General features: G+C 44.2%; 1 protein-coding gene across 2 annotated transcripts in view; it reads right to left on the bottom strand.

The window, feature by feature from the left end:
• Window positions 1-25,492, bottom strand: part of Aff1 (ALF transcription elongation factor 1) — a 99,587-nt gene that overhangs the window by 73,456 nt on the left and 639 nt on the right. The gene's annotated exons all lie outside the window — the stretch shown is intronic.

Raw genomic sequence — 25,492 nt, forward strand, 5'->3', positions numbered from 1 at the left:
CACTCAGTGCTATCTGAACAAAGGAAAACACTGATTGCCTTGGCTGTGTCTACCTATCCTTCCCAATTCTAGCTGAAGTCAAAGGCCCTTTCCAGTGGTCTCTCATGCTTTCATTCCTCTGACAGGAGCCTCCTCTAACTCAGCCTTCCTTTAATGACTGGGTTAAAGGGTCTAAGTCCCTCCCTGACTCTCATGTCACTGTCCATATCTAGAATAACAATCACTTGGTGGCTCTTGATAACTACACAATAACCTCTAAATCTGTGCTTTGGCATTAGAATTCCCTGACAATCTGGTTTGAATGAAGGTGTGATAGGATCCCACGGCTGCCCTGCAGCATTGTCACTTGTACTCTACTTGGAGATCCCCCAAGGCCCAAGGATACCTTGTAAGAGCCAGTTCCTTCCCCTCATCACCAGTCAGACTGGCTTCTGTAGTGCCCTACAGGAACACTCACTATACAAAACCACCCTATCCTCTAGTCACACCAGCCATGCTGTGACCTGGGAGCTGATTTACTTCCATTCCGATCACAAATCTCTGCCTCTCTCTACCTCCTGCCCCCCCCCACCTTGCCCACATACCTCCACCCCTAGCTTTCCATTTCTGAGAGATTCAGTAATTCAAACGTCACCCACTTTAAAGACACCCTTTAAAGCCACCAACTATGTACCTGCCCAACACCCTCTGGCCTCGGTGAGCTCCTACACTTATGTGGTACACATAAATTCATGTGGCTTCTTACACATAACATAAAAGCACAAGAAATATTTTTTAAGACCAATTTCAAAGATGACAGATATGAACTCATGGTGTCAAAGATTACTTTATGCTAGTGGGCAAACTAAAACACAGAAAGAATGAAAATATAAACTAGATTCTTCCCTAGTAAGAGCTGGGTTGTCCCCAGGCTGGCAGATGGGGAGATGAAGAGGTGGGTACCTCTGTGCAGCCTCAGCTGGCCACGTCTGCCGCCCTCTTGTCTTCTCACACTCTTGGCTTTCCCTCTCTCCCTTTGTTTGGTTTGTTTCTGAAACAGGATCTCTCTGATACCACCCCTCTGCCTCTGCCTCCCCAGTGCTGAGATTAAAGGTGTAAGCCTGGCTAGAACCATATATTATAAAGCAATACCAAAGACTTGGACTGAATTTAAATCACGGTCACTATTTAGCTCAAAAATCTACAGGTATTGAGGTGAGCAGAGACACCATGACTGTCTGTCAGGTGAATCCGAGTCCAGACTGGAAGACTCACCCACGCTGTCCCTGTCTGTGGTCTCTTTTGCCAAGGCTCCTGGACAAGGCAGAGGGCCAAGGAACCAGTTCACAGAGGTGTTCAGGGAGGCCTGAACAGGGAGACCTGTTCTGGGCCGACATTTTTCTTTATGCCACTAACAGCATTTGCCAATTCTACCGGACAGGCTTCTTGTTTTTACTTCAATGCTGACTTGCTACAAATCTGTAGTAGCTTAAGTGTTTTGTTTGTTTTTTTTTTTTTAAAGGGCCCTGGGCAATAATTTTTTTTTTTTCGTAATCCCTTTGAAATCAGGGGCAAGGTAAATTTCAAAACAAAGCAGTTGCGATCATCCATAGTACACTGGGACCTTTGCAGACAGTTTCAAACCAAGTACAGAGTAAGGTGGGGAAAGACGGAGTACTGTTATGTGCACTGACATGTGTGCAGCATGCTGGGCAGACACTTTACAGCATGCATGTAGAGCAGAGATAGTTTTGGAGAGTCTAGTCATTCCCTTTCACCTTCACGTTAGTTCCAGGAATTAAATAAACTCAAGTTTCACTGGCAGTGCTGCCACTGGGCATTACCCTTTCTTATTGTTACTGTAGCCACTGGGATGTGTACAAACACACACACACACACACACACACACACACACACACACACACGATGATCACAGGACTACACTATGGCATTGTTTCTCTCCTACTTTTATGTAATTTTATGTAAATTCTAGAACTTGAACTCAAGTTGCCAGGCTTACTCAGTATTCACTAAACCTCCAGGGCCATTTTCCAGACTGGAAGAACATATGTATGATGTATGTGTGTGTGTTATTTATGCATTATGCATTGTGTGTGCATTGTACATGTATTATGTGTGTGTGTTACATACATATGTATTATTTAGGTATGTATGCATTATGTATGTATTAGATATGCATTGTGTACGCACTATGTGGTATATATGTAGTAGGCATATGTTATGTATGTGGACATATATGTATGTATGTATATATGTATTTTTTCCCCCAAGACCTGGTTTTTCTGTGTATAGCCCAGGCTGTCTTAGAACTAACTCACCCTATAGCCAAGCTGGTCTCAAACTCACAGAGATTCACCTGCTTCTGCCTCCTGAGTACTGGGACTAAAGGCGAGCACCACTATCACAGCCTACACACCCTGCACAGTCTGGAAGAATTTTTAAATGAGGGAACTTTTTTAGACAGCAGAGAAGGTCTTGTGATTCTCACTCTGTAATTACCTTTGAATAATTACAAGTTAACCATGGCTTTAATTAAAGACCACCACCTCCTCCCAGGAAAAGCCACACACCATTTTCACTTTGGGTAACAACACATTGATACCCAAATAGCCACAAATCAGAGACCCTTGCTTGCTGATGGGCACAGCACCGTGCATCCCCTCCTTCTGTGAGTATCAGAGGAGAGTAAAGGCCTTCACAGGAGCAGATTAATTACAGAGGTCACAGTTCCCAGTCTGAAGACCGGGAAGGGCCCAGAAGGAAGCTGCTAGGTGCGAAGAGTGGTGAAGACAGCAGCTGTGGCAGGGACCAGCACCACCATGCTGCACCTCAGTCGGCACATCCTGGCCGCATCACCTTCTTCTCCTTCCTATTTAGTCTTCAGTCAGACCTGTCATAAATAGGATTGTTTAGCAGACCCATTTTTCAAGTGGAAAAACATGAGGCTCAAAAATTGACTTTCTCATGATGCCCTGGAAATCCAAAAGCTTATGTTCTCAGTCTCAGATCTGCCAGCAAACCCGTCTGGCTGTGTTAAACGGGGTGCTGACAATGAAGGAGGTGTGCTAGCTTATAATCACCTTAATTCCTTAGTTTCACAGAGGTGTACGTCAGTCCAGGCATTATCCCTGCCTGGGAACCACCTCGAAACCACAAAATACGTGACCAGTCAACCAATCGCATAAAGACTTTACAAAAGTGTCAGAGAGGGGCGAATCGGGTACAGGTGTTTCTTGTATTCTAAAAACTGAACTACAATTCTTTAGATCCTTTTGTTAATTTTGCTGATCCCATAATAACCTAGTAGTAACCTCTGGACTCATGATGGACTTACACAGCTCAGTTCTTGAGCCAGCTGAGGTGGGCCGTAACCCAGATGTTCCCACTGACAGTTGGAATTTAAACTCTAACTTCAGCTTTTTAAAAAAGAAATCTGAATGATTTGGGGACCTAAAACAGGTCAGGGTGTGCTCACTTTCAGAGAGCTGGTGAAAATCCTGACAAACTCAGCTCCAATCCCTCACACCCTCGGCTACACTGGTTAAGTCAACCCCATGCTGGGCCTGTCATGGCACATTTACTCAAAGGCTTCTCCTTGGGGGATGGAATGTGCCGCAGAGGTGCTAAAGTACTGGGAAAATGAAAGTTATCCCAGCTCTGTAAGCATTAAGAGTGAGAGTGAGTGTGTGTGTGTGTGTGTGTGTGTGTGTGTGTGTGTTAAAAGGGGGGGGGGGGTCTCTCTTCTCTTTCCTTGGCACTAAAAAGGGAAATAGCCAACAAAGCTCACACAAAGGCCCTAGCTGGGCTGGAGCCCTGAGGCAGCATGCTGGCTCTGGTATCATCTGGCTGAAGCACCTTCTCCCAGGCTAGAGCCCACAAGCCCTGCCACTAAACTAGGTTAGTCAAGCGGGACTGCCGAATGCCATTCCCGCTCCCATGGCAACCCAGGGCCCCACAGGGCTGCCTGCGAACAGCAGACTACCCATTTATCACCACTGACTGCTCACCCCGTGTATGCCTTTCTCTCAGGGATGTTACCAGCTCCCTCTAGAATTCATGTTCCAAGTTTTGATTCCCCTCTGGAGAGGAGAGGTTAGTATATTCTTTCACACACTTATCCTTATAGCCAGAGAAAGACAAGGAGATCAACAGGGCCCGCTGCTAACTGGAACCGTCCTTACTCTTTTAGAAACTCTATGCCATTTCAACAACAACAAACAATCTATGAGAAGCACAACTTCCAGCCACCTTGGCTTACAAAACAGGGACATGTATTTATGTCATAAGCAGATGAGAGGTGAAGGCACAGGGCCCATAGGTTCTGCCAAGTGGCATTAGAACACTAGGAAAAATAATTCTGCTTTATCTTTTGCCCTTTGTTTCCACTCTTGCCACACAGTATCTTGGAAACTTTTTTTATACTAATGTTTTATGAAAGATGTCAAGACATTTAACTATATTTCTCCAAATGTTGTTTAAACACAAGATAGCTTCATGTTTGAGGACAAAACAGACATTTCCATCCTCATTTCATGTGTGTGAAAAGAATGTACAACAGGATTTCTCATAATAATAATAATCACTCAGCTAAGTCTTCCAAGGTTTTCATTCTTAATAGCTCTCTCCCTTTACCTAAAACACATGACAAAGGCTATGTGCAATGGGGTCCTGACTCAGGAGGACTTGTGGTCCTCAAACACAAAGTCTTACGAAAAGAAAAAAAAAAAAAAATCAGCCAGTGCCAATGACAAAATAGCTATTCTATCATGTGTTTTCAGGGATCATCATGAGTTAGGACTCCCAGCTACCCATTGCTGCTTGCCACGGTAGGCTTGGCTTCGTTATGGTTTGTCATGATACTGGAAACAGTTTTAGGTGGCCCTGTTCACAAATCAGCCTTGGAAACACTGTTCACCTAACTTGTGGCTCCTTCACTTTCCTGAGGGCAACACATAATCAAGAAATTTAAACTCTTGTTACTCGTCATAAAGTCCCTTTGACGAGTCAGAGACTGCCTGCATGCCTTGAATGGGTGTCACAAGTTTTAAACTGATAAAGTTGAATTCTAATGAGATGGCATGGCATGTTGATTGACCTTCCAAAACAACCTGCCAGATATTTCTGCATGGGTCCAAATACAGAGGATAAGTAGGTCTCATGGGCTAATGTAGTTGTCTAACCCATGAGACTAGGGTTAGACAGTTAATGTGGCTTCTGGAACATTCTGTTTAAATTCAGTTTTGTGCACAGTATGGTGGTACATACCTTTAACACCATGTCTAGAGAGAAAAAAGGCAGGCTGATCTCTGTTTAGGGCAGGCCAGCCTATTCTGCAAAGCAAGTTCCAGATCAACCAGGGCAATATTCTTTTCACAAAAGGATACTCACACAGTATTTCAGTAGAACCTCTCTCTGTATGTGTCTCTCTCCCCCCCACCCTCTCCCTCTCCCTCTCTCTCTCTCCCTCTCTCTCTCTCACACACACACACACGTATATATATATATATATATGTATATATATATATATATATACACACACACACACACACACACACACACACACACACACACACACACACCATTTTACAGAGCTCTGAACACAGGACTCAGCCCTGGCTTGCTTGTGTATCCCTGTGTATGAAAAAAGCAAAACCTAGCTTGAAGTAAGCTGGAGAACACAGTCCAAGGTCCAGGTGTGAGGGTTGGTGTTTTACACGTGTAGATAAAGTTTGAGGCCAGTTTTTAATCTACAAGTAGAAAACAAAATCACCTGCCTTCTTATTGCCCTGGCTTTAGTGTGGGCAAGGGAAACTATGCAGATGCATTACCCAACAGAAATGAGAAACAAAGGATGGGGAGAAAAGCTATGTTTCCCCATGCACGTAAGATTGAGGCTCTGCCTTTCAAATATAGTAATAAAAGCGAAAAACAAAGTAAAGAAAGAAAGAAAGCAAGCAAGAAAGAAAGAAAGAAAGAAAGAAAGAAAGAAAGAAAGAAAGAAAGAAAGAAAGAAACAGGGCTAGAACAATGGCCAACAAGTTAGAAGCACTGGTTTAACCAGCTGTAACTATAGTTCCCAGGACCTGGCACCTTCATTCAGCCTCTCTACAGACTAGGCACACACATGGTATACAGACATACAATGCAGGCAAAACACCTATACACATTTAAAAAACAAACAAACAAACAAAAAGTACTGAGGTTAGAGAGACGGCTCAGCAATTGAGAGAGGCCTGGGTTTAGTTCCCAGTCACAACCATCTGTAATTCCAGATCTGAGGAACCCAATGCCTTCTGACCTCTGTGGGCACCTGACCACATGAGCACATAGATAAACACAGGCAAGACATCCATACACAGAGTAAAATAAATCTGAATATATATTATATTCTGATCAAGCAAGACTACCATGCAAATAACAATTACAGAACACCACAGCAGTGAGTGAGAAGCAGGAACTTCTCACCTCGACATTTTGGCATTCTGGAGCTAGAAGGTGATAAGATGCTTTTATTGTCACATGAAATGTGAACAGATAAATGTCACTAAAGAGTTACAGAAAACTGTCTCTGCAGAGGGTTCCCTCATGACAGAACCCTGCCTGCATTAAACTGAAGAGACATACAGGAAAACACCCCTCACTTGAGATAAAATCTGTGGCACAACCTTTAATCCCAGCACTGGGGAGGCAGGGGCAGATGGATCTCTGTGAGTTCAAGACCAGCCTGGTCTACACAGTGAGTCCCAGGTTAGGGCTACATAGCAAGGCTGTCTTTCAAAAAGAAATCTGTCGCTTGGCTGGGTGTCCATGCCCTCTCCACCTCTACCCACATAAAAATGACACTGTTCACTTGGGCAGAGTGTCGGCTCTTCCTGGGAGCCACCAGAACACTGGCCTCATATGACCATGCCGTGCCGTGCCATTCTCCTCACCACTCAGTTGCCCACAGAGGACTGTATCACACACCTAAAAAAGATAATGAGGCTCACTCAGGTTGGCCTCACTGCAGCTACAAACTGAAATGAGTCCTGTCTATGGTCATAGCTGAGAAAGCAAGCGACCTTCAAGTCCTATTAATTCTGGACACTTAACTGCATTTAGTTCATTGCTTTTCATTTTTGCAGAAGCAAGTGAGGTGCTGTGTGGACTTATGCACTTGGATGTGGAGTTAACCAGCTGCTCTCCTGGGCCAGCCACCTCCTCAGAGATTTAAAACTCCTAAATCTGATCTCGTTTCTCATTCCCCCACAAACACACCAGGAGGCCATGGCCTCCTACAGGACTGCAGCTGCAGAGAGAGGGTGGCAGCAAACACAACCTCCTGCAGTGATCTGAGCACCCATTCTCCTGGCTCCTCACGTCACCTCTCCAAGCAAGCACGCTGGAAGGACATGATAATGGCTGTCCCTTGGTGCCATTATCAGGCTACATTTGCTGTCCCTGTGAAGGTTATCTAAGCTTGATAGTACTGTAGATGTGCCTTGGGTGGCATTATCCTGGGAGCTCTTCAAGCACACAGACAACACCCCCACTATAAAGCTTAGCATACTGCCACTCAACCCATCATATCAGACATCAAACGACTCCCGATTTCTGCAGAATTCCGCTATTCTGGTAGATGACGAACTGTGATTCATTGTCTGGTCCCTAAAATGGATCTCTGTCCATGAAATGACTCAAACTTAGAAGGATGTTGACATCACCCTTCCCCAGATGTGCCAGGGGGCCAGCTGAGTGACACTATGTGCTCAGAGTATGCTACAGGGAAGTTATCAGTTTACCACACTCGCTAATTAATCATAAAACTACACTATGGGTGGGGTGGGCAGGTAACAGACTCAGGACAGCTCTTAAAAACATTATTTGATGAATAAAGATATGGCTCTGCATATGAAGGTACTTGAAACCCAGGTTTGATCACCAGAAGCTCACATGTTGGAAGAAGATATTCCTGTCAACTGTCTGTCCTCACACCTGCATGTGGTGTGAATAGATAATTCCAAAGTTATGTCTAGGGTAAAACTTCAACAAAAATTCCACCCAAAAAACTCAATATAGAGGAAGAACACAGGATGGAACAGCCCCCCCACACACACACACACATACGCACATACAGCTTAGAGCCTGTACTGTCTGCAGGAGGCTACAAGAACAAGTCTAAAACAGGAGCTTCCATCCTGTTACATTGTGTTACGATGAGCCATACTGTCCTTACTGCTCACTACAGCACTGATCGCTCAACATTCAAACCTGGGAGCCTGCAGGTAAGGCCTGGTACCCAACACATTCACCTCAGCCACCTCTTAGATTAGATTCAGCCTCCGAAAAGTCACACTGGTCTTCTCCTCAGGTCTGGAACAAGTCCAGCCGTGCCCTGCTGTCTGGACGCCCTGTGACTGGAGCCGCCTCAATTCTCTCGCTGGCATCTCATGTCCTAGATCTACACACGGCTCACCTCACAGCAGAGGCTTGCTAGCACTTCACCTCGCTTCATCTTGCACCATTACTATCTAAACTTAACTTGTCCGCTAGCTAGCTAATGTACTCAGTGACCCTATAACCCTCCCTCAGCCACGGGGACAATGGGAAGAAGTGTGAACTGCCTCACACCTGCTCTGGACTCAGTTGAAAATGAGTTCACTTTCATTAAAAACATACATTTTCAAAAGATAACTTTCATAAGATAATAACTTTCATAAAACAGGCAGTTACAGGCATGACTCTTTAGATGTTTACTAGATCAACAAATATCCAAGAACCAAACAGGAAACAAGAAAAACTAATGCATTCTCAAATCCATCTTGTATATCATGAGAGTGCTTAACTGTAGCAACTGGGTAGACAAATGAACATTTTTTTCCTCACAGGAAATTATTCAGAAGAAAGTTCATGATGTTGTTTAAAACTAGCTCTATATCCCATTAAAATAAGTAAGCATGCTAAACATAGGATGGGGGTTGAAACAGGGTCCCTCTATGAGGTCCTGCCTGCCCTGGAACTCCTTATACGGAGCCTTAAACTCAGAGAGCCATCGGATTGTCTCTGCCTCTGTAGTGCTGGGATTAAAGGTGTGTGACACTATGCCCCATCTAGGAAAAAAAACTTTAAGACATTTTCTCACTTAATCATTAGCTCCAGATAATTAAACAGCACACCAAACTGGAGGAGGAGGGACCCTCCTGTAGAACAGTTTGGAACACAGAAGTTTTGGATCCAAAAGGAAGAGTCCCTCCCAGGAACAAACTTCCAACACACATTCCAGAAAAACCAATTGCACCACATCCAATAAGGAGAACTGTTTGAAACCAAGCCAGCTTACCAGCACTGCTCAGGACAGGACAAAGGCCCAACACTCAGCCTTGCTACAGCCAGCTGTAGGAAACAACCGGAAAGGCTTCCACTTGGAAAATGAAAGGAAAAGCAAAGTCTGTGTATGGATAACAGTGAGGGGAAATTGGGTAACAAGGAAGCTGGCATGGGGCAATCTGTTTTTTTCATATCCTCAATAATAAAATTTGAATCAACACTGCATCTTTGTCAGTGTACAGAAACCAACCAAAACATTTTTCAGTCACTGAATAAACAGGAGCTACAGCAACAAAAATGATAGAGAGCTCCTACTCTGGTTCACAAAACCCCATCACGGAAGGATAGGGAATTGAAGGATCCTCCATCCCTCCCCCCCAAAAAAAAACACAAGCTCTTGTCAACTGTATTTTCAACAGTTAGACTGCTGTGGGTACAATATTAAAGAGAAGAAACTTGCTACGTTTTTATAATCAGGATCTAGCATTTAATCTTATTTGCATATTATACAAAGTGAACAACAAAAGTTTGTCCATAAAGATGTTTACGGGAAACATCGGCATGTCTTCTCTCTTCACCCTGACTTGTATTTACCTCTCCCTTTGTGGTGATTTGGTTACCCACGCCACACTTGTTTTCGAAGAGTTGAATCTCATAAAAGCTAGAGCCAGTCTTAGTGCACCTCACTCCAGGCATTTCAAGTAGGAGGAACAGGGGAACTGTTACAGGAGAAAGCTGGAAGTATGCACCCAAGCTTCATGTGGCAACAGCAACAATTACATGTTTCTAAATATTCTCACTTTCATCATAACCCGCTGTCACTAGCATCTCCTTAAACAGTACATTACTGTTTCTCTGGAGCAGTCTCCCTTCGTTAAAACTCTGCTCTGTGGTGTTGTGAGCTGCACAGAGCTTACCAGGGTTCCTCGGCTGGATTTTGGCTCAAGCATCAACATTTATGTGCAGAATATATCATAGTTTCCTGGGGGGGGGACCAACAGGCCACCCGCTTGTATAAAACAAGGGGTGTGTATTGATCTCAATGGAGCATCTTCCCTTTGTGACTAAGAAACTAAAATCTAAGGATTCTTAAGCAAGTATGCCCTTAAAATGTTCGTGTCTCACCTATCTCCGAAAAGCAGAGGCTCATATCTGCCTTAAGCGAACAAAAGCAAACATTCAAAATTGCCAAACACCTGTGCCATGATAACATTGATTTTTTGATTATAAAATACTTGTCTTGGAATACAATGGCATCTTCTTAAGCTTATTCAAGTGCATAAATACATAGTTTCCTGTACCCTAACACTTTACACCTCAAGAGTGACAACAGAAAATTCACTGATTTCCAGGAAATATTGACTTTTTGCATGCCAGATGTAAGAAATTAAGATTCTACACCCTGAGGAGATTCACAAGGAAGGAAGTAGAGGTTGGTTAGTGTTGAGGAATGAGGAGCAGACGCTCTGAGGAGCCTGGGTTTCGTGAACAGTGGGCAGACATCTGAACTGGGTCTTGAAAGATGAGCAGAAGTGGGGGGGGCATGACCCCTGGAGCAAGCATTGTAAAGAGTAATCATCATTCAACAGGGGCTGTTTGTACCTATCTCACCCCAACCCCCAACTCACATTTCTCACGGATTGAAAGAAGCCCTGATAATTTGTGGGGACAATACTCTCTCTCTCTCTCTCTCTCTCTCTCTCTCTCTCTCTCTCTCTCTCTCTCTCTGCTGGGCCACCCTAATTATTTCCAGGAACAACAGCCCACCACCACAACAATGCCCTCAAGTTACTGAGACATACACCACTGTCCTAGGGAAAGGTGGGTGTCAGAATTAAAAAGGAAATTAAATTAGCTGGGTGGGGCCTCAGATGATGAGGCAAAGCTAATCACTGCTAATCAGTTCTCTGGGCTAGGTGAACAGCTCAGGGCAAGTTCTCCAGGATTCAAGCCTTGCTATGCGCACACTGCTCCAATGTCCTATTGCAAGTGACTTTATGCCTCTTTCTAAATACTTAATTATTTAGTGTATGGTGCCTAACGTATGCCAGTGTGCCATGTACAGGCCAAACGAGGGGGTCGGATCCCGGGAACTCTACTTTACATCATTGTTAGCCACCACATGAGTGCTGGGAATCACAACCAGCCCTGTAAGGGCAGCCAGTCCTCATGAAACGCTGGGCCATCTCTCTAGCTCGTGGGATTTTTACATTCACTTTTAACTTGCTTGGTTCCCGCCCCCACCCAAGACAGGGTTTCTCTGTATATCTTTAGCTGTCTCTCTGGAGATCAGGCTGATCTCAAACTCAGAAATCCACCTGTCTCTGTCTCCCAGAGTGCTGGGATTAAAGGTGTGTGACACCACCACCTAGCTAGGTGGAAATAGTTACATTAAATTCTAGTTATCCACATTCCTGACTTGAAGGAAAAGGCTGGCCTGGGTCCCAGTGCCACTTTCGCACCCCTGGCGCCCCCTGTGTGTGGCCCTTAACCCTATCAGTAGCTTCTCCAGTGGGGAGGTGTGTGTTAGAGGAAATGAGAAGGCACACAAAGCCTAAAACCATCCTAGGCATTGGCTCTGGCTGAACCTAAAGTAAGGAAATGAATTTTAGTTAACTATACTGAAAACCTCCATGGCAGGATGGAGTAAATGGCAGGGGCAGGAGACCGGGTGTGGCACAGGCTAAGAGAGCAGATCTGTGACCGAATTCATATTCCAAAAATGCCAGGTGAAGTCAGTACCACTAGATCTGAGTATGTTAAAGGGTCTTTATTCCAACAGAGGTAGAGTGAGCTTCTATCCTCTTCCACCCTCATGGTCAAAGTCAGCCACCCTCATCTGCCCCTGGGGAGACCCCAGCTTTCCGAGTCAGAAATTCAACTTCTCCCTCAAAGTTGCTAAGAAATGGCTGGAGCATTTATGTAACATTCTACTCAAATACGGGAGTAGCAGAACAGGGTACCAGCATCAGATAACCTGACTGACAAATTACAACTTGCCCATCTTCAGCTTGGGGCCCCTGGTTATCTAGAGTTCCGCACCCAGATCTCCTGGAAGGGCATCTAGTTATTCCCACATTTATCTCATCATGGCCCAAAGGGAAGACTCTGAGAGTAAGCCTTGAGCTCAAAAATCAAAGGCCCAACCCATGCAGAATGATGACATCAAATGATCCCCTCTCCTTCCCTGGGGCCCCGCCTGCCTGCCCACAGTTTGAGTAACACAGCCCTGGCAATAATATACCCACAGCTCAGTCATCCTACCATTCATTTAATAGACTTTTTGTTTGCTTTGGATTTTTTGTTTGTTTCCCAGACAAGGTTTTTCCATGTCGCCCTGCCTGTCCTGGAACTCACACTCTATAGACCAGGCTGGCCACAAACTTGCAGGGATCCACCTGCCTCTGCCTCTGGCTCCCAGTGCAAAGCCACACCTCCATCATTGTACATTTTTTTGTTGTTGTTATTCTTTTTTTTTTTTTTAACATTCTACATTGTACTGTTTTTAAAAACAAAAATAACACCATCCAAAGGGAAAAAAAATTAGAGCAGGAACAGGAGGTTTACTCATGTTTAAATCACCTCCCCACATATGTACCAAAAAATAAGCTGCAAATAGTTCTGTGCGTTGGGTCATCTCTGTCCACTTTAAAGTTTATGCCCTTCATAGTTTAGGAGGAAAAAAACTATATTCCTGAACTTTAGCTAATAATATACACTCTAAAATATTTTTTTAAAAATGTATACTGACATCCACAATTTGTAAATATGTATAAAAGTAAATACTAATAATAGGCAGTGATCAAGACATAAATTCATTTTGTAAGACTATGCTGTCATAATCTGTAGCAGGGCTTTCTCTTGTCCTCTGAGTGTTTGTAAGTTTTATATAGCCCACCAGGATGCCTCCATCTCTCCGTGAGATCCTGGTCTCTGGACCCAGATGGCAATTTATCTCAAGTTTTAGAAGAAAGGAAAGATTTGGAAGCTCAAGTCACCTACCAGACTTATAGTGAATCTATACAAGGAAAGAAAAACAGTGGCCCAAAACTTGCAAAATGGTGTTAGCCAAGCAGGAACATGTGGGTCTGTCTGTGCATTCTCAGTGTCTCTGATCACCATGCAAGCTGGCCCTGACCTAAGCCCTTCAAAGGCTTGCTCTGGCTTGGTCTCAGGTACACTGTCTCCCTGTTTTGGACAAGGGTTTTGGTGTAGACCCCAGGCTGGCCCCATCTGAGCCTTCCGGGTGCAGGGATGAGCACGCTTGGCTTTGCTTCTGGGTGTAGCTCTCCAGGGAAACAAATGATCCAGAACTGAGCCTGGCTTCAATTTCCTTGTGGCCCTACCCCAATCTTGTTTTTAAAAATCAAGATTTTCCCTATTTGAGTATTAAGTGTTTGTGAGAATTCAGAAAATTAATCCTCTCTGGGCTAGTGGCCCATTTCTTCACCTTTTGGTTTATGCCTCTAAAGAGACTATCAGAATTGCACTTCCTTCTTTATATTCCAAAGAAGATTTTTCCTGAAAGCCCCACCCCCAAAACACACACACACACACACACACACACACACACACACACACATATATACACACAGAGCTTAGCTATTTATCTACTTTGTATCATATCTGGTGTCAAAGTTCACCATTACAAATTGCCCTTAAAGAATTCCCCACCCCACCCCACCCCACCCCCCAAGCTGGAGAGATGGCTCAGTGAGTAAGAACACAAGGATCTGAGTTCGAATCCCCAGCACCCATGTAAAATGCCAGGAGGGAGGCGGTAGGAGGAGGGAAAAGGTAGAGACAGGATGTTCCCAGGGCTTGGTAGCAGCCAGCCTACTTGAAAATGGCAAGCAAGTCTGTGGGAGACCATGTGAAGAAGACTAGGAGGGTAGCTAGATTAAATGAGATGCTACTCAAAACCACAGCATGCCTAGAGCCATGTTGAGATCACATTAAATCATTCAGGCCAGGGCAAGGGCCAGAGCATACTTCTACAACTCTCTGGTGAAACAGAGGCAAACAGAACCCCGACCCCACTGTCTCCAGGACAGAATGGTGATTCCAGAGCCACTGGCACTCCCTTTCACAATCATCTCATGAAAACACACAAGCATGGTGGCTCACACTCACCACTGCTCACCCTCACCTGGGACACACACACACAGCAAAGTGGCACAAAGAAGAGTCTCAAAGCTGGAGCTGAGGAGCATACTGCTCTTGCAGGAGCCCGGGATGCTGTTGCTAGCACCCACATGACTCACAGCTATCTGTAACTAGAGGTCTGATGGCCTCTTTTTTTTTTTTTTTTTAACCTTCCTGGGCATTGCACACACATGATGCACCTGCATATGGGCAGAACACCCGTAACACATAAAACAAATAAATCCATTTTTTTTTAACTCTCAAAGCATTTTCAGCAAAGACTAACACTAAAGAAGGAAGCTTGGTGTGCTGCGCCATCACCATCAGACAGACTTTGATGGTGGTTATCAGGCCAAAAAAAAAAGTGGGTGCTTTGGGGAGGAGTTGCAGAATGAAGGTTTGTGGAACTGTCCCTCAGCCTGTAAGCTAAGGTAAAACACATGTTTAAAGACAAAAGAAAATTACCTCTAACCTTCTGAAAGATACAACAGAATGGCTCATTTAAAAGGTATAAGCCAGGAATAGTTAACAATGGTCTTCAGCTCTCAGGGGGTTGAGGGACAGAAGGATGACACACTTAAAGTCAGCCTTGGCTACAAAGTGAGGTCTTGTCTGTAAGAGGAGAAGGAAGAACTGTTACTGTACCCATGCACCAAAAACACTGAAAGGGCTGGAGAGATGGCCCAGCAATTAAATCCCTGACCAGGGTTAGATTCCCAGCACTGACATAATGTTCTAAAGTGTTTATACCTGCAGTTCCAAGCGATCCAATGCCTTCTTGTGGCCTCTGTAAGCACTGCACACACATGGTGTGGAGATAAGATAATAATAATAAAAGTTTGTTGTTATTTGTTTGGGTCTTTTCTGATTTTTTTTTGTTTGTTTGTTTTGTTTTTGTTTTTTTGAGACAGGGTTTCTCTGTGTAGCTTGGCTGTCCTGAAACTTGCTCCGAAGACCATGCTGGTATTGAACTCAGCCTCCACCACCCAGCCAATAATAGTTTTATAAAAAGATATCCAATATTTGTAAAGTGAGAACAACTCAGGATATACCACGGTTAATAGAACACCAATTAGTCGTATGCGCCTTTTAGTCATCTCTCAGACCATGGCAGATCAACTCATAAGTTATAAGGAAAAAAAACATCATTATTTTTCGAAGACAGTTATACCGCCCAACTCATCTAATTCTAGTATCTAAAGATAGAGAAAAACCACAATTTTTATATGCTCATGAAGCATTTGTTAAAGAAAAAGAAAAATCAAGGACCAAGCCACAAAAGTCCAGGACTAAATAAACACAGCACTTGAAAATAACTCTGGGTAGAGGGATGGGGAGATGTGATGATGAGTGGGCCCTGCCGTATTTCACAGTTCTGTGGCACCTTCTGTGATCATGCCTCCTCAGGAAGCCACAGAACCCTGAGAAAAAGCACATGGAAACATGTGCCTTCAATCTGTAACAGTCCCCAGTGTCCCCAAGCTCCTCCCTAGGCTTTGATAAAATAATGTAAAAATTACCTATAACCTCATAAAGATCTGGAGAGCTGAAGGCTCCCTTGCAGCCTACTCCCCATGAGCAGTCCTCTATTTCGGCAGGTGGGTTAGCTTTAAGATTTGGTACTTAGTGGCTGGGCTAACTGACATCTGACTATCTACCTCAGCAGTTGTCAACCTGTGGGCCATGGCCCCTTTGAGGACTGAAGGACCATGTCACATGACAGCAGCATGGGCCAGTTCACATTTACTTTATTTGCTTTTTTTGTTGGCTGATATCTGACCTCATAGAGAAGATGACTGTCCATCTTACCCAGCTTAGTGCCCTGCACACAGGTAACAGAAAGCATAAAGCCAGAGGTATAGAGAGAGACCCTGTCTAGAAAAAAGGAGGGAGGGAGGGAAAGGGGGGAGGGGAGGGGAAGGAAGGAAGGAAGATAAAGGTCTACTTCATGTGGGAGTTGTCTTAAACCATATAAATTAAAAATAATACATTTTCTAACAATCAAATACAAAGTTGGTCACATCCATAGCCAATTCCTGTCACAGCCCACACAACTATAAAGACAGCAAATAACTTCCAAAATCAGACCTGCTAAATTTAGCCTAAAATGGACAAATAATTGGAAAATCAACTTGGTAATTTCTTAAAAGAAAAAAGTAAGCATGGGCTGTAAAATGACTCACAAGATGAAGATAAGATGCTGAAGAAATCTGGCACTCTGACTTCAACTTCCAGAACCCATGTGGAGGTTAAATGCCAGTTCTCTAAGTTGGCCTCTAATTGCTGCTCTTACCTTAGGAAGTGTGCATGCTCACATATACACAGGCACACAAAATCTAAAAGTAAGCATAAAATGATCACAGAAGCCATAAACTTCACCTCTGAGTACGTAACTCAGAAAAAGTAAAATAATCTCACAAAAACTTGCAAGGAAATTTTATAAAAGTATTCCTAACTGGGAGGGGGAGAGGGGGAATGCAAAACAACCTGTTCACCCGAACCCACACTGCAACTGCTCTTCAACAGTAAGTACAACAGAACTACACAGACCAGACCATAAAAGAACCTCAAAAGTTATTTAAGTGAGAGGAGGGGAAAAAAAAACTGCACCCAAGAAACCACTACATTCCATTTATGAATCCATGTATATAAAATGCCCAGAAAAGGCCATTTTACACGGGCAGAAAGTAGGTTAATGGCTGTATGGGTCTGGGAACGAGGATTAACTGTAATTGACATAGCAATCTCGGGGAATGGGTAGGGTGGGTGACTTTAAAAGCCGGCTTTCTCCGCCAGAGGAGCAAGACACTGAAAAAAGGTAAATGGTTCAGGAAAGGTGGCCCCAGCCCTTGCCGTGAAAAAGCAGGAAACCCAAAAACCGGTGACTCTTCGGTTTGAAAACTTTGGTACTGGACAAGACATCCAGTCCAAAAGAGACTTCGCAGGCTTTGTCCAGTTGTTCTACTGCACACAGCTGCAGGGGCAAAGGGCTGTCTATCCTGTGTGTCTCAAAGTACCTCTAGCCATTAGCCATTTCTCCCAGGCCCTGCGCAAAATCTAGAGCTTGCGCACTAGACTGCTTCGGAACCTGCTGCTTACCCAGGCTGATAAAAAAGCTGACTGCAAAGGAGTGGTCCCTGCGAAGAGACCACCTGTCCTTCATGGGTGTTGTGCACTCCATCTAGCCCATTTTGTCACAAGATGGTGGTGTCTACTGCATCACCAATGGGAAGGCCAGGCTAGCCCAAAGGAAGTCGTACTCCACCATTGTCTTCACACAGAAGATAAAGGGCCAAAGCCCGCAATTAAAAGGATAGATAAGGTCAGTGACCTCCATGCAGACAACATTCTGGGTCCAAAATCTGTGGCTTGCTTGACAAACTAGAAAAGGCAAATGCTAAAGAACTCAACACTAAAGTAGGCCAAATACATACTGGTCAGTTTTTTTTATACATAAATTTAACTTTAAAACTTTCCCTCTGAGGAAGAAAATTAATCCCAGCACGTGGGAGGCAGAGGCAAGTGGATCTGAGTTCAGGTCAGCCTGGTCTACAGAGCAAGTTCCAGGACAGCCAAGGCTACACAAAGAAACCCTGTCTCTAAAAACCAAAAATAAAAATAAAATCTTCAGAAACCCACTATGGTCAATGCTATACTACTTAGTAAGGTGATTAAAAAACTCGGCTGCTCTTCTGGAGGACATGAGTATGGGTGCCCAGCATCTATGCATACAACCATCTGTAACTTCAACTCCAGGGAGTCTGATGCCCTCTTTCTGACCTCCACAGGTACATGTGCTGCAGAGACAGATACGCAGGCAAAAAACCCAGGAAACATAAGTGAACTGTGCGGTTTAAACGAGTTAACTGCAGTGGACAGACATCTTAATGAAGCCATTGCTTTTCACAGGGACAGAACAACCCTAAAGTGTGATGTGACATGGGAAACAGAAGACTGAGTGACAGTTGGTGACTTACTGGAGCTGCCTAGTCACCATTCAGGATGCTATTTAAGGAAAGGGAGGACAGAGCAGCATGGTGGCAGAACACTTGCCCAGCACTCCTGAGGCAGTGGGAGTGGGAAATGCTACCATGTCAGCAGCATCGAGGAACAGGGGTGACCTCAGAAGAAACGAAGCTTTGCCCTAGACACGAAAGGTTCCAGACATTTAAGAACTACAATTAAACTCAAAGAGAAATGAAATGAGCCCGAAGACTATCGCTTCATCCTTAGGCCAATGTGCAGGCTAGAATGAGGATAAGGAAGGCATTTCTAGATACAAGCCCTTGCTGTTGAGGCACACAAATGAAAACCCTCATACCCTGGCAATTTACATAATTGCTCCTATGTAGTCTTTGTTTTTTGTTTGTTTGTTAGTTTTGTTTTCAGGTTTTTCCAGACATTTCTTCATGTAGCCCTGGCCATCCTGGAAATTGCTTTATAGACCACATTAGCCTCAAACTCACAGAGATCAGCTGGCCTCTGCATTCAGGAGGTTGGGTACATAGCTTTTAAAAAGGAGTTCATAAAGGCATGGCCTGTGTCTGAAAGGAGACTGGAAAGGATGGAAGACACAGGCTGTGAAAGAAAAACAGGAAAACAATTCCTGAGTGTAATGTAACTCCAAGTTGCTGGAAAACAATATGTACTATTAAAGCTTGAGTTAACTTTAAATCTACACAGACTTTGTTTTTTAGCCAATTAAAACTATTTAAAATCCAGCATACTGTCTCTGAGATGAATTTCTTCCTTTCAGGAAAATAAATTAAAATAACATAATTAGAATACCATAGGCTCCCTTTAATCGGCATTCTGGTAACTCAAAACTACTAAGAAGGGCCTTGTTACTTAGAAATATCTGAGTCAGCTAAAGGGCTAAAAAGAAATATTTTCTACCAAACCGTCAGTTTCCCTTGTTCTGTGAGAACTGGCTGGCTAATTTTACAGCATTTTCCCATATATTTATATCCACAGTGAATCAGATACACCTGTGTTTTTAAGTGGGGGTAGGGAAGATGAGGGTGTGCAGCTTTAACAAACAACCCAGACTTGCTACCCAGGGTGAATGTCACGTGGTGACTGTGGTCTGTTGAGGCCACAGAAACATATGCACCAAATCAAAATTTAATTATACCGCACAGCGCCCTGGAGTTGGGCTCCATATTTCACCAGCTTCTGCTTCTGACAGGGCAGCCCCCTGGAGGAAGGAGTGTTCCAAGAACAGAGAAGTCACAGTACCTCCTGCATTGCTTCCTGAAGGCTGTTACAGGAAGTGACATATGCCATCACTTAACACTAACTCCCCAGTACTGGTTGCCACTTAAGAATTCCTTACTGAGAGTGTTTGACAACAGGACACCAGGGCAATGCTTTTGTCCAGCAAACACATAGCTTTCACTTGGGTTTCATAGTCTGCGTAACTTTGGCCGGGCACCTGGTGAACCGTAGAGGGGAGGAGTGGGCGAGAGTGTGGCTAAGCGATATAGGAAGAGAGCCAACAGGGCCAACCAAACATCGAGTCCTTTGAAAGCAGCGGTCCCTGCCAAGTGCCACACAACCTACTGCTGTCCTTGTCCCTTCCTTCACACTTAGATCACAAACAGCATTAACATCTCAGTGACCAACTACAATACGAACAGGGACCAAGAGAGCTGTCTACATTCTCTGCCATTCTGTTCTGGGGTGGCAGGAGAAAGTGTATACCTGAGTTATGCTGTAAATAAAAATTTAACCACATTGCATTTGCATGACTTCTTCCTGTCTCACTAACCAGTTCTCAGAGCTGATATGTGGGCCCCTGGCCTCGGTGCCAGCAGGGTTCCACCCTGGCTCCACCCAGAACCTGACCAATCAGCAGCTCTGGGGGAAGGGAAGCCACACTGGCCTTAACAAGTACCTTGGTGAGTCTCGTGTTCAGCCAAAAACCAGGACTCTCATCCCTAAAACACTCCTTGACTTCATGTGTTCAGTTGCCAACCCAGAAGCAAGCTGAGAGATTAGATTCTTACTGCTCCCCAGGCCTTCTTAAAGGACCCTGCAGCCACCAATCACCCCTCTGAGTAACAGAAATGGAAAGACAGTTCTTAGTAGTTTTTAGTTGTGGTCAAACTGTGGGTGTCCTTTGAAAAGATAAGGCCTAATTCTAAAATAAACACGATTTATAAAGTGTCAATAAAAATATTTCTCCCTTGTTTACTTCTGCTAACTTTGGACAAGATAAAGTCACTACTGAGAAATTGCTGTTAATACTTTAACATCAAATTCTTGCCTTGAGACTCCTACAGGCATTTAAGCCGGTTAAATTAAAAGCAAAGCTAATAAACCAACAAGAGCAAAGAGAAGGAGGCAGCTCTTGGGATCCCCAAGTCCACCAGATAAACCACTGGATTAAGCTTTAACTCTCAGCAAAGATCGGAGAGAGGAAAGTGCACAGGGAAGGTAGACTCTTTAGACTCCCCCAAGTCAGTGCTCAGGACTCCAGGGGGCATCATCAGAAACAAAATTACAATTTTTTTTTTTTTTTTTTTGCTAAATCTAAAACTAAACTTCAACTGTTACTTTCTCTTACAATGCAGCCCTGGCTGTCCTGGAACTCTACATAGACCAACCCCGCTGGCCTGGAACTCAGAGATCCACCCTCCTCTGCCTGCAGACTGCTGGGATTAAGTGTGTGACACCACACCATGCTCCTGTATGAGAAAGCCATGCAGTCTCCCTACTCTACTACTTGGAGCAAATCCGTGCATGTTATGCTTATCATGAACTGAAAGACAACAATCTAAGGCAAAGGTAGACTCCCACTTCAGAGAGTAAAAAGGCAGGTAAGTGTTTAAGCTATAAGTTACACAGAGAGCAATAAAATTAGTGCACCTGCAAAGGAACTATACTCCAGCTCTATTCAGTCATGTGGCTGAACCAGGAAATAAAGTTCCTAGGGGTACAAACTGTATTTCCAAAACAGTTCACATTCTGAATTGAAATGCATTTGTGAGTCCCAGGAAACAAATGAATTGGAGAAGCCCAAAAAAACTGAGAAAGTGAGATTTATACAGATAAAGGCAGCAGAGTTGTAGAACACTTCAGAGCTACAGCCATTTATTCCCTTCCTACAGCTTTCCAGTCACACATCAGCTGGAATCAGACAGAAATGTCCTGTCAGCCCTCATCCATGGAGACTGTTTCCTCCCTAAATATACTTGAGATTCTAACAGCATCCATGGAGTCTCCCTCTCACAAACTCTGTGGAACAACTCATGCTAAGCCACAGAACCACCTAGATCTCTTAGGAGATCATTTCCACTTATTTTGCCAAACAATATCCCCATAAGCCAGCTGACTTTAAGAAAGAATGAGTCATGGCTCCTGCAACCTTCATCTTGGAAAGAACTAGACAGTGAGTCAGGGAGCTCGCTGGGCTCTGACGATGAACTAGAAAGTAACCCCTGAAGACCTGTTTGTGTCTCGTCTGCCAGGCACTGTGTATAAAGGTACCATGGAGGACCGAGGGGGCTAGTCAGGGGGTCAAGGACTGGCACACACACCCTCCAAATCTCTCCCTTGACTGTACTTTCCCGATAATTATTCTGTTTAATCACTTTGCATTCTGGGTTTTCTCCCAGGTAATCAGTAGCTCCCCAGGAGGCGGGGGAGGCCCAGGGTGGGGCCAAACTGGTTCTGTACCAGTTTGAGGGCAGTCCTTTACACAACAGGAACAGTTTCTCTCCCTAGAATCAGAGAGAGCTACTAAAAAACAGCTTTGTATTAAGCTTAGGAATGACCTGATGTCACATCTTCATCAACTTTTGGGGCTTCCTTAGTAAGGACTTAGTAGTCAAAGTTCCAAAGGAAAACCATGAGAGAGCTGGCTAGTCCTAGTCTCTTTTTGCAATGCCTGGAGGGCTTCAACCACCAAGTGCAATTCTCTCACAAAGAATAAGTGCAACTCCCCCATGTCACCCAGATACCCTTCCTTTCCCGTTGTAGGTGTGGGTCAGGATGACTCTCATAGCACAAAGGATTGCCCTGGCTGGTTTTGAACTTGGAGCTGTTGTTGCCTCTAATTCCCAAATGCTGGAGTCTATCATAGCCCAGCACAAGGAGAGTTTTGCAACTGATTAATCCCTGATAGAAGATAGATGTTTTCCATCCTAGAATCCACTGACTTGTTTCAATGTAGGAACTGGGGTGGGCGCTGGAAACTCAGACACATACCTCCTTTTTGCTCTAGCAATCAACAATTGTCCCTCAGCACACAGCAGCATTCTGCATGGGATAAGTCCAATGCTGTTGAGTTTACTAAATCATTTCTGTAATTCCATAAAGAACAGTCTCTACATAGCAGAGATTCTGTAACCGTTTCACATTGAAGAAATCAAGCTTCTACCAGTTCTCTCAAGGAAGTGAGCTCAGGGTGTGTTATGTTTACAAGTTCTAGAGAAAGAGCACACTGGACTGGAACATAGCATATGCACCTGCTGTGACAAACTCCCAACTCTGATCCTAAATAAACCTTTTTTCCCCCAAGTAGTAGTAAACAAATGTCTTCCATTTCTTTAAAAATCTACTACCAAACATGGGGACACGTGCCTTTGAGTTATATAACTCAGGAGGGGAAAGTGGATCATGATTTTGAGGCCAGCCTGTTCTCCATAGTGAGTTCCAGGACAGCCAGATACAGGGAGGGAGAGAGGCAGGGAAGGAGGGATCTACCACCAAAGCAAAACAAAAACTAATAACCCACTTTCAGGACTTGGTAGCATTTCTGGGCTGCTTGTGAGCCCAGAAATCATTACCCATCTTTCACAACTGATACAGGAACAAAAAGAGAGCAACACTGTCCTGCCTTGAGGAACCACAGGGAGGCAAAGTGAATGCACATCCATTCATTCACTCAGCACTAAGTCAGGAATGGCTGGTCCCTACACCCATGTTCACTGCAACAGGAGCCCCAAGCTCCCACGGACAGTTATGTCTTTGCACAGAGAAATGTAGGCTTGTTGGGATTTTATATTAATTGTAAGTGTTTTTGCCTGTATGTATGTGTTCTGCCTGACATCCCAGGAAGCCAGGAGGGGCACTGGATCTCCTGGAACTGGAGTTACAGGTGGTTGTGAGCTGCTATATGGGTGCTGGGAACAGAGCTGGGGTTCTCTGCAAGAGCAGCCAGTGCTCTTAACCACTGTGGTTAAACAGTGAGCTGTGTACCTCTAAGTGCAATGAGCCTGACAATCCAAATTAAGTGTCACAAGAACAAACAATTTGTGCTCATGGCTTCACAAAGAAGGCTTCCATTTCTTAGCCCTTCCCATGGAAACTTGGCCTGACTTTGGGGACTCTTTTCCATACATCCTCTCTTTGAATCTCAGCGGTTATCTACTCTATCATACCAAGATTTCTTCACAAGCTCGGACAGATTACATTCAAGGTATAACCTGAAGAGATATGGCATTCACTCTCAACATGGAGGCTAAGAAAAACCACCAACAGTGACCTCCTGTAGTAGCTTTGTCTCTAGTTCCAAAGCAGGTAGTCAGGCCAGATAGGGACCAGAAATAATGTCTGGGCCTCCTATTTTAATTTGCTAATGCATTGAGGAACCTCGCTGACAACTTAGATTTTAGCATCTTGCAGCAGAGCAATCTTAGAAATAATTTTATGTGCTCTTACAGTGAATCACAGCTACAGAGGCAACCAACAGGCAACCCAGGAGGCGCTACACTGTAGCAGCTACACAGTCCACCTGGGGTCAGGCGTGTACCACCTGTGTGACCCTAGAAACACCCTGGCTAGGCCTCAGTTTCCTTAACTACCAAGTGTAGATAATAAAGTACTTATCTATTTAGGTGACAAAAGAGGTAACTTTACCACAGCTTAATGCTGTGTCTGAAACACACAGTATCCAATTTATCTTTTATCTCATTTACATTATCTCATTTTACATTTTGTATTAGTCTAAGGGCTCAGGCATTGGAACAACAGAACCTGGGTTCAAATTCCCATGATCTGCCTGTGTTAACCATTTTATAGGGGTACTTTCACTCCAAGTTTTGTGCCATGGGCTCCTGAGGCAGTGAGATAAATAATGGGACTCAGGGTATCTTTTTAACACAAAATTAATTACATTGGTACACAAAGGAAACAAATTGTGTAAGACAGTATTTATCAAAGTGTGTCACTGACAAAGTAATGGTATAACAGCAAAGAAGATAAGCAGTTCTTAATTTCAAACAAGTGGCAAATGTGAGAGACTTAAGACACCTGTGGTAAATGCAATGCCATTATGAAAATCTACAGCTCCTGTTTGTGCCCAGAGCTCAAGGGCCGGGAATGTAGGGTTTGGGGCTATATTCCATGCAAACAAAGATTACTTTTTCGTTAGCATTCAGCAAAAGTTTTTACAGATGCGAATTCTGTTCCTCTACCCCTATGCTCTGTTATGAACCCCTTCCTTCGAACACGCAATAAAACGGAGGCAGAAATTAAGCTGAGCTGAGGTTAAATTTGTTTTTAAAGTAGGCATCATTGAGGATCTTTTCTCTGTAGGAAGTTCTTTCCTTCCTCGAAAGTTTTTAATCTCTTAGAAAAATTCAAGTCCTATCTGCTCCATCTCTAACGTTTACACATCTACTGCTTGCTCTCCATGATCCGGGTCTTCAGACCTAAAAATTGGTTAGCTAAACTTCCAGATCCACCGCCAAGTCACTACCCTGCACTGCGTAACTGTGAGCCTGTGCAGCCACACTGCTTCTGGCAAAAGTTTTTAGTGGTGTGCTTCCCCCGTCCCGCCCCCCCTCTCGTCCCCCGGTTTCCCTGATCACCAATTGTTTTCACGACTGAAACGCAATGACACTCAACAGCTAGGATCTTTAACAAGCAATCACCCGCGCGCGGTCAAGTTTTTTAAGGTTCCTTTCAAAACCTGCAGACCCCGAAGAAGGCAGGTCCTGGCGCCTTGCGGTGCACAGTGCTGCCCTGACAGCAACTGCGGGTCATTAGCCACGCTCCTCTTCACCAACCGGGCGCATTCCGGCCTCTGCCTACT

The sequence above is a fragment of the Phodopus roborovskii genome, unplaced genomic scaffold, assembly GCF_943737965.1.
Source record: "Phodopus roborovskii unplaced genomic scaffold, PHOROB, whole genome shotgun sequence".
NCBI classification, from domain to species: domain Eukaryota; kingdom Metazoa; phylum Chordata; class Mammalia; order Rodentia; family Cricetidae; genus Phodopus; species Phodopus roborovskii.